Below are 8829 nucleotides of genomic sequence, written 5' to 3'. Positions count from 1 at the left end.
TTTAGAAGGAAATAATTCATTTTAAGCATTATTTCATTTTTTTGCAGTATCAATTTTCCTATATTTAAAACCAGTTTACTGCCAATATTTCTAACAAAAGCCCAGTTAGGAAATGTTATTGTTTGCACTTCAGTGATTATACTCTGTGTAATCAGTTCATTGTCCATGAACATTTTTCAGTTCCTCTTCTGTCATCTGAGATGGCAAAACTTTAATCCAGTCTGTTCACTTCCAGTTTTCAGTGGTGGCATAGTCTAGAACACTACCAGGTATGACTCTAGTTCATCCTACCTGGTTAGTTTCCTCACAGGTGGCACATTTATGGGGTTGGCCACTACAATGGCCACAATAAATAGTTGTTGCTGTAACTGTACCAACCTTTGGCCATTCCACATCTGCAAATAACAGAGGTTTGTTTAATAATTCTTCCATAGTTGTGGTTAGCACTTAGCAGTCCAGGACCACAACAATCACGCTGATGCAGGGAATTTAGTAGCCCACACATTTGTGCTTGGAGAAGAAATACTATGAGGATTTGAAAACTGGCAAGTCTCTGGCCAACTACAAATGCCCGTACCACCATTATAAGGGCAAATGGACACTGCAGGCAGGACATATATAAAAACACAGCTTTACTTTTACAAATCAGGTATGATGCTTAAAACAATAGCCCACTTTGCTTGCAAGTGTCAAATAAAAGTGATTGGTAGCTTAGATTGCTTTCACCAAATTTTCATGGTGCACACAATCCCTCCAGGGTTGTTGTTTGTCTTTTCGGCTTTTCCCGGTTAGGGGTCACCACAGCGGAACTCCAGTCCACTAATGATTGGCAGTTGATTTTTATGGTGCCAAGTTTCCAACCTGACGCCCAACCTTCAGCGAAGGCACGCCCATTCACGCATGTCTTTCGGACATCACTTGACCATGGGGAGGACATGCAGGTTCCACACAGAAGGCACTCCAGCAGAGAATCGAACAAGAGAACCTCTTGCTGTGAGGCAACAATGCTACTGCTGTACCACCACAGCTTACTACAATCCCTCCAGGGTACAGGTTGTTTTTTTTTTTACCAAATGTACAAGGGTGCAGGCATCTGTCAGGCCTTGCTTCCAGCTGTGTAAGAAAATACTTGAACACAAGGCAGATTCGCAGGTTAGCCCCAAGTGGGCTTTTCTACTCCATGTTAGAAATGCTTTCCTTCACAGTGATTCGCTAGGTGAGGAACTAACTTCCTGGTTTTCTGTTTTTAAGCAGCCTCCTTATATGTAACCATAATTATCAGTGAAAATCTTATTGCTGGGAAAATATTCTTATGCTTCACATTTCAGTGCACTTACAGGTACCTTATACATTTTAAAAGGACATTATGCCTTTTCTACCAACATGTTATTTATATATATATATATATATATATATATATATATATATATATGTGTGTGTGTGTGTGTGTGTGTGTGTGTGTGTTATGTGTGTGTATTTATATATAAATATGTGTGTGCGCACGTGTGTGTGTGAGTGTGTGTGTGTGTGTGTGTGTGTGTACATATATATATATATATATATATATATATAGATATATATATATATATATATATATATATATATATATATATATATATATATATATATATATATATATATATATGGGTCTATTCACATTATTCAAGTAGCCCATACATTGACCCCTGAAATGTTGACCACAAAAGGTTGACAAAGAAGATTGTTTTTTGTGACATTTCCACAACCCCTGCCAATTATATATACTAACTCCAAGATTGCACAATCCCCCTACCAAGGCATTGTCAAGCTAGAACATATAAACCATCAGTAGAAAAACATATGTCTTGGCTTGACATTTGTTTTGCTGATATTAGAGACAAACTCAAACAGTATGAGGGTGAACTGGTGGATCGGAAGACACAAAAACTGAAACCGGACTTAAGAGATTTTAAAAATGATAGAGCTTTCTTATGGAAGTTCAAAAATCGCAGGAATAATTTTAATTCTCGTGATATTTCGGGTACGAGGAAGACAGGTACTGTTGGTTTTGTGTCTTTGGAAGGCGGTGATTATGTGACTGAATGAGAAAGTGAAGACGGTGGGTTTCCTTCCTTACCTGTAGTGCAAGATTCCAAGAACTTCAGTAGAAGGTTTCGGAGTAATGAACAAAGAGAAGAATTTTTGGGGCAGGTTAATTGAAGGAGGACTAGAAATGGACAGAGATACCAGAATGAAAGAACAAATGGACATTTTAGAAACAATGCTAAAAAAGGTAGATTGCAATGTGTTTAATGTGTTTAACAAGTTTTGTGGTTAGTATATCAGGAAATAGCTTAACTAATGAAACTGTTAATATTTTAGAACATGGATTAAAATATGTTCCAACTGTGTTACCTGGATCTTATATACTTAAATTGATTTGTAAGCTTTATTTATTTTGTTTTTTTAATGAGAATGTGGGCAATAGTGACACAGATATGGTAGAGGAAAATGTGTTTGATGCTTCTGTTTCAGCTGAGGAAAGTTTTTATTCATGTTGCACTGAAAGTGAAGAAATGTGTAATAATGTGTATTGTTTATTAGATACGAATGGTGTAGTTGGTAAAAGTACTTTTATGCCACCTTTTAACAATTGTACTGTTAAAAATTCTTCTGCTGTCTTTAATTTTGAGGTTGGACATTTGTCAGGATTTGGATGGAAGTACATGCAGCTACAATACGACCAAGCAAGAATGGTGAACTTTGTTAAATTTAAGTAAAGATAAAAATTTGGTTATTAAACCTGCGGATAAAGGTGGCCAAATTGTGGTTATGAATTGCATGCAGTATGCAAGCATGTGTTATGAACATTTAAAACATAATAATGTCCATTCTAGTAGTAATGTAGAAATCTATGATAAAGCTATTAGTGAATATCAATTATGGTTACAGAAAGGGTATAGATTACGATATTTTGAGAAAAATTATATTGTTAAAAAATTTAGTGTAGGTAATTGACACTTGGCTACCTTTTACTGCTTGCCAAAACTACACAAAGGTCTGGATAAACTTATAGGTTGCCCAATTGTAGCTGCTCATAGATATTTCTTACATAATATGGGCATTGTTTTGCATAACCAATGATTCCTTTTAGTGCAAAAGTTTTCTTCCAACATTAAAGATTCACAAGACTTTTTTGAAAGGATTTTATCTCTATCTTGGGGGAATGATATGTACTAGCTCACACGTATCATGTGATATGCGATCAGCTTATATACTAATATACAACATACACATGGAATTGAGGCATTATATTATTTTTTGGGAGATTCACCTTAGTCTAGCTTTTTATACAGTTGACTTTATTTTATTTAAAGAACAATTTTTTTTTTAGTTTAATTGAGAGATTTACCGCCAAATACAGGGCACAGCAATGGGGGCACATTTTGCCCCAATGTATGCCAATATAGTGATGGCTAAATATGAGTTGGAATATTTATATAAACATGCATTTTTTGGCAAATATGTTGTAAAATATTTTTGTTATATCGATGATTTGCTTTTTTTGTGTAAGGGTGGTATGGATGAAGTTAATGGGTTTGTTGCTAATTTGCAACAGAATAAGTAATATATTCTTATATGGTTCTAGCTGTCACCCTAGACATTTAATGGAAGCATTACCATATACAGAGTTTCTTAGACTGAATTGAATATGCAGTCAGGATTCTGATTTTTTAAGGGAAGCAATTGAAACTTATAAGATGTTTATTAATAGGGATTATAATAAAGTTCAAGTTGAGAAGTCCTTATGTAAAGTTTGGATGGATAGGCAACAGTCTGTAACTGGAACAAAGAAAAGGCATATTCAATATTAATTTAAGAATATAAATAAAAATAAGAATATAAATAGGGAGACTAAATGTTATAGTGATATTAATGGTTGTGGTAATAAGAATGGAGAGGCATGTAGTAATATTTATTTTGTCACTACATATAATGTATTAAGTCAGCAAATAGCATATTTGTTAAGACATTATTGGCCTTTATTACTTTCTGATAAAGAGTTAAGTGGCAAGATTAATAAGTTTCCCCTTATTTCTTACAAGACGGGTAGAAGTATTGCCAGTTTTGTAGTACATAATACATTTGTTTTTCCCCCACCTAGGATGAAATCTTATGTAGGTAATGAAGTGGGTACTTATAAGTGTAGAAAATGTTCCATTTGTTCTTTGGTGGTTAAACATTTTTCTAAAATTAATAATTTGTATTATAAACCAGTGTGTAGATTTGACTAATACTGAGACAATAGTATATGTGTTGAAATGTCCTTGTGAAAAATTCTATATTGTGAAAGGTCAACATGCCTTTAAGAAGCATCTTCAGGAGCATGTTAGGGACATAAAAAATAGCCCTGAAAATAGTCCATTAGGTTTACATTTTAAAAATTTCATGGGGGGGGGGGAATGCTACTTTGTTAAAAGGATCATTTCTAGAACAGATAAAAATACAAAGTGGTGAAAAAGTAGATCTGAAATACAAATTACTGTGTAAAGAAGCAGTGTATATTCTTAAATACAATACTTTAGAACCTAAAGGTCTTATAAGGACCTTGACTGGAAGTATATGATTAATTGAATAATTGACTTATTGAACTGTGTATAAAAAGAGGAGTGTTTTATCTGTTTTTACTCCTTTGAAGGCTTTTGAGCCGAGGTGCTAGATAAGAGTCTTTTTGTTATTAAAGCAAGAATTAATTCGATTTGTGGCTGTAGTTCTTGTTTTGTATTGTCAAGCTAGCACACCAGTCGACGACTTGGAGATTTTCACCAGATGCAATCAATTAAAGAGATATTGACAAATATATATATATATATATATATATATTTATATATATATATATATATATATATATATATATATATATATATATACATACATATGAGCCCTTCATTTGTTTGAACTTTCAAATGTTCGAAACTCATATGGCTGACATTGTATGAGCAAACATTTGAAAGGCCGACAGATGATAGCAGAGATCCCGCTACAGTGCGGGACTGGGAGATTCTCATTTCCTGCACTGTAGTGCAATTTTGGAGTGAGAATATTTAAGGAGCAGGGGGTGTGGGGGGTGCAGGGGGGCTTGCTTATTTTACTGTGTTTACAGGTAGGTAAATGGTGCTATTTCAGGATGTCGGTCTTTCGGAATTTCGATCATATGGTGTCGGCCATATGAAAGTTGGCATTCTGAATGGTCGACATTCTGAAGAAGACCCATCTATATATATATATATATATATATATATATATATATATATATATATATATATATATGTGTGTGTGTGTGTGTGTGTGTGTATATATACCTACTTGTTTTCCATTTCTGTTACAAGAGCATGGAATACCATCCATGTAGATATTAGGACCACTGAAAAATAATAATTTCAAAAAACTCCTCCGGTCCCATTTATTTAGTTCTTGATTATGTTCAGTTGTTCTGTCCCTGGGTAGCTTCATTTAATTAGATCATATCATACCTTAACATTTTATGAAAGCTTGCAACAACTCCTTTCTATATTCTTAATTAATCAATGTGAGTTTACTGTACTAGCCACTGATGAATGTAACCAAATGACTGAACAAAATGTCCTTTCAACTCTATTGTTTATTGCAACACACTGCGCTCCTTATAGTATATTTACTTTTGCTCCTTTCTTGGCCTTGAAACTGTACCTTATTAACTTTTTAACTCTGTACTCTATTAACATGTGTATTGTATTTACTGTATTTGCTGTACCAATTTTTGTGGAGCTTTTCTCCTAGGGCCTCCACTGAAAATGGGATCCATGACTGTCGGGCTTCCCGGTAAACAAATTAAAATAAATAAACAATACATAAATTATATATATATATATATATATATATATATATATATATATATATATATATATATATATATATATATATATATATATATATATATATATATATATATATATATCTACTTTGGAAACTCAAAGTTTCAAAACTTCGAAATTCATATGGTCGAGGCATAAGATCAAGGTTTTGAAACTTTCATCGGATTAAATTGAGATCGCCATACAGTGCAGTACAGGAAATTTGCCTTTCTCTTCACTGTACTGCAATCTCGGAGGTGGTATTTTTAATTAGCAGGGAGTGTAGGAGGGTTGGGCATGCCCCTGCGTAAATGTAAAAAAAAATTTTTTTGTTTTTATTTTTTTTTTTATCAAGGTTTCAAACTTTCAAAACTTTAATGTTATGGTGTCAATCATATGAAGTTTGAAGTTTGAAAGTTTAAGCTTCCAAAGTAGATCTATATATATATATATATGTGTGTGTGTGTGTGTGTGTGTGTGTGTGTGTGTGTGTGTGTGTGTGTGTGTGTGTTTTTTTATTTTCTTCTCAAAGCAATAGTTTTTCATATCTTTCTTCTTTAGTAATTTCTTTCTGTAAGGCAAGTAAGTGTGATTAGCAATAACTGCTTGACTGTTTTTTCTTGGGTCATAAATTAATTTGTTGTACACTAATGATGTCAAACAATACTGAAAATATGAATGTTTCCACTATCCTGACCTTTGCTAATTGTAATTGGAAAATGTTTGTCAGTATGCACTTATGTTTAGAGCTGATAGTCTGAATTAGTTTGTAGTAGTATATATATATTTCCCATCATGTTTTGAGCTATGTATTATGAGATGGATATTTATGATACAAGTAATTTGCTATTGTATAGGTAGTTACATGTACTCAAACATAAACTGCGGGAATACTATGACATTTACACTACAAAAGTCAATAGCATGAACAAATTAAAATTAATTTTCTTTGCTTTTCTTTCCATCTGTTTTGTGTACATCAAACAACTATCTTTCAGCAGTCTCTAATTACCCTGTTATGGTCTTGATTTCCAATGTGAGTACTACCAAATGGCTTGTCATTTTAAGTGCTGGAGTGGGTAGCATGTTTATTATATATTAAAACAGACCTGAAGTTACAGTTTGCAAAAAAAATGACATCTTGATAGAGTTGGACATTTAGTCATATTTGCCAGTGAAAAAAAATTAGAATTGTTTGCATTAAGTAAGGACCTGTCTCTTACCACTACTGTTTTCATGTGCTTTTTCAGTTTTGGGTCATATTTTTATGGCTTATAAATACATACAAGCTTTTATATATATTTTTACTATGTTGCTAGGTATGAATATATATTTTTATGTATATGTCTTTTTTATATATTCATTTTATATATATATATTTTATTTCATGTAACAGTTTTTATGCCTTTAAGAGATATATTCCTTAACCATGTGATTAAGTAACTGTTGGTATAAAGGCAGGTGTGTGTGTGTGTGTGTGTTGTTATATACACCTGAATAAGCCTTGTGGTGAAAGTGCTTGTGTACTTGACAATAAAATTATTTTGAAAGCCTGGAGCCTTACCTCTGTTCAGTTTTTTCACTTGGATTAATATTGTGTTTCTTACCGAGGTACCTGGTTGCTGTTGGAATTGCTTTAAATTTCTTATATTTCCCATCATGTTTTGAGCTATGTATTATGAGATGTATATTTATGATAGAAGTAATTTGCTATTGTATAGGTAGTTACATGTACTCAAACATAAGCTGCAGGAATACCATGACATTTACACTACAAAAGTCAATAGCATGAACAAATTAAAATTAATTTTCTTTGCTTTTCTTTCCATCTGTTTTGTGTACATCAAACAACTATCTTTCAGCAGTCTCTAATTACCCTGTTATGGTCTTGATTTCCAATGTGAGTACTACCAAATGGCTTGTCATTTTAAGTGTTGGAGTGGGTAGCATGTTTATTATATATAAAGCAGACCTGAAGTTACAGTTTGCAAAAAAATTTGACATCTCTTGATAGAGTTGGACATTTAGTCATATTTGTCAGTAAAAAAAAATTAGAATTGTTTGCATTAAGTAAGGACCTGTCTCTAACCACTACTGTTTTCATGTGCTTTTTCAGTTGTACAGTTGATTTCAAATACATTTTAGCTGTATAAGTGAAACAGTAATACCAGGATACTACTTCACTGAAAACACAGTTTTCAAAGTGGGATTCAAATGTTAATTGTAGTGGAAAAAACTCTCATGTCTCCATTTGGGGTGGGGGAGCCTTGTTCCTATACATCTTCCTTAGTATTTCAAATGAGAGGTCATTGCTTCTTGCAGTAAGGAGACTTCTTTCCCCAAAACAACCTCATTTAACATACCAGTGTCTTGTGCATTATTTATCACATAACTGTCAGTATACTGGAAAGCAAGTACTCCCCCCTTTCACTATGTATTTCGATTGCCTTGTAGACGTGTGTTGTCTTGTAGCTGTACTAGTCTATAATCCCTGTAAATGGTCCTGTGTATATGTAGGCACAGATGTCTGTGTTCATGTTCATCTAAGTGTACACAAGCATCATGTGTGTGTGTGTGTGTGTGTGTGTGTGTGTGTGTGTGTGTGTGTGTGTGTGTGTGTGTGTGTGTGTGTTTTGTGCGCTTGTAATTGAATGATCCCTCTCCTTTGTTGTTATAGTTTTATAATGTAAAGTGATACAAATTATTTTTTGGATAGTAATTTACTTTTAAATATATATAATCAAATAATGTATTGTATTTTGAGCAGTATTGTAATGTGATAAAGAAAATATTCTGGTAAAGTATCCAGTCCATGCTGTGGGTATGAAAATCTATATCTGAAAATGTTTAAGATAGAATTTCGATATTTCTTGACATATTTTATTGCCATAACGTCTAGCAGTGCTAACAACTGTTTCTTCAAACACTGTAAGATACATTATTATCACTTTCATAA

General features: G+C 33.1%; 1 pseudogene; it reads left to right on the top strand.

Annotated features, from left to right (window-relative positions):
* LOC122789840 overlaps window positions 1-8829 on the top strand; it is a 46488-nt pseudogene that overhangs the window by 21321 nt on the left and 16338 nt on the right.

This window comes from Protopterus annectens, chromosome 15.part0 (assembly GCF_019279795.1).
Source record: "Protopterus annectens isolate FY-2018-M chromosome 15.part0, PAN1.0, whole genome shotgun sequence".
In the NCBI taxonomy this organism is placed as follows: Eukaryota; Metazoa; Chordata; order Ceratodontiformes; family Protopteridae; genus Protopterus; species Protopterus annectens.
The sequence above is the reverse complement of the archived record's forward strand: the minus strand, read 5'-3'. Positions and strand labels throughout refer to the sequence as shown.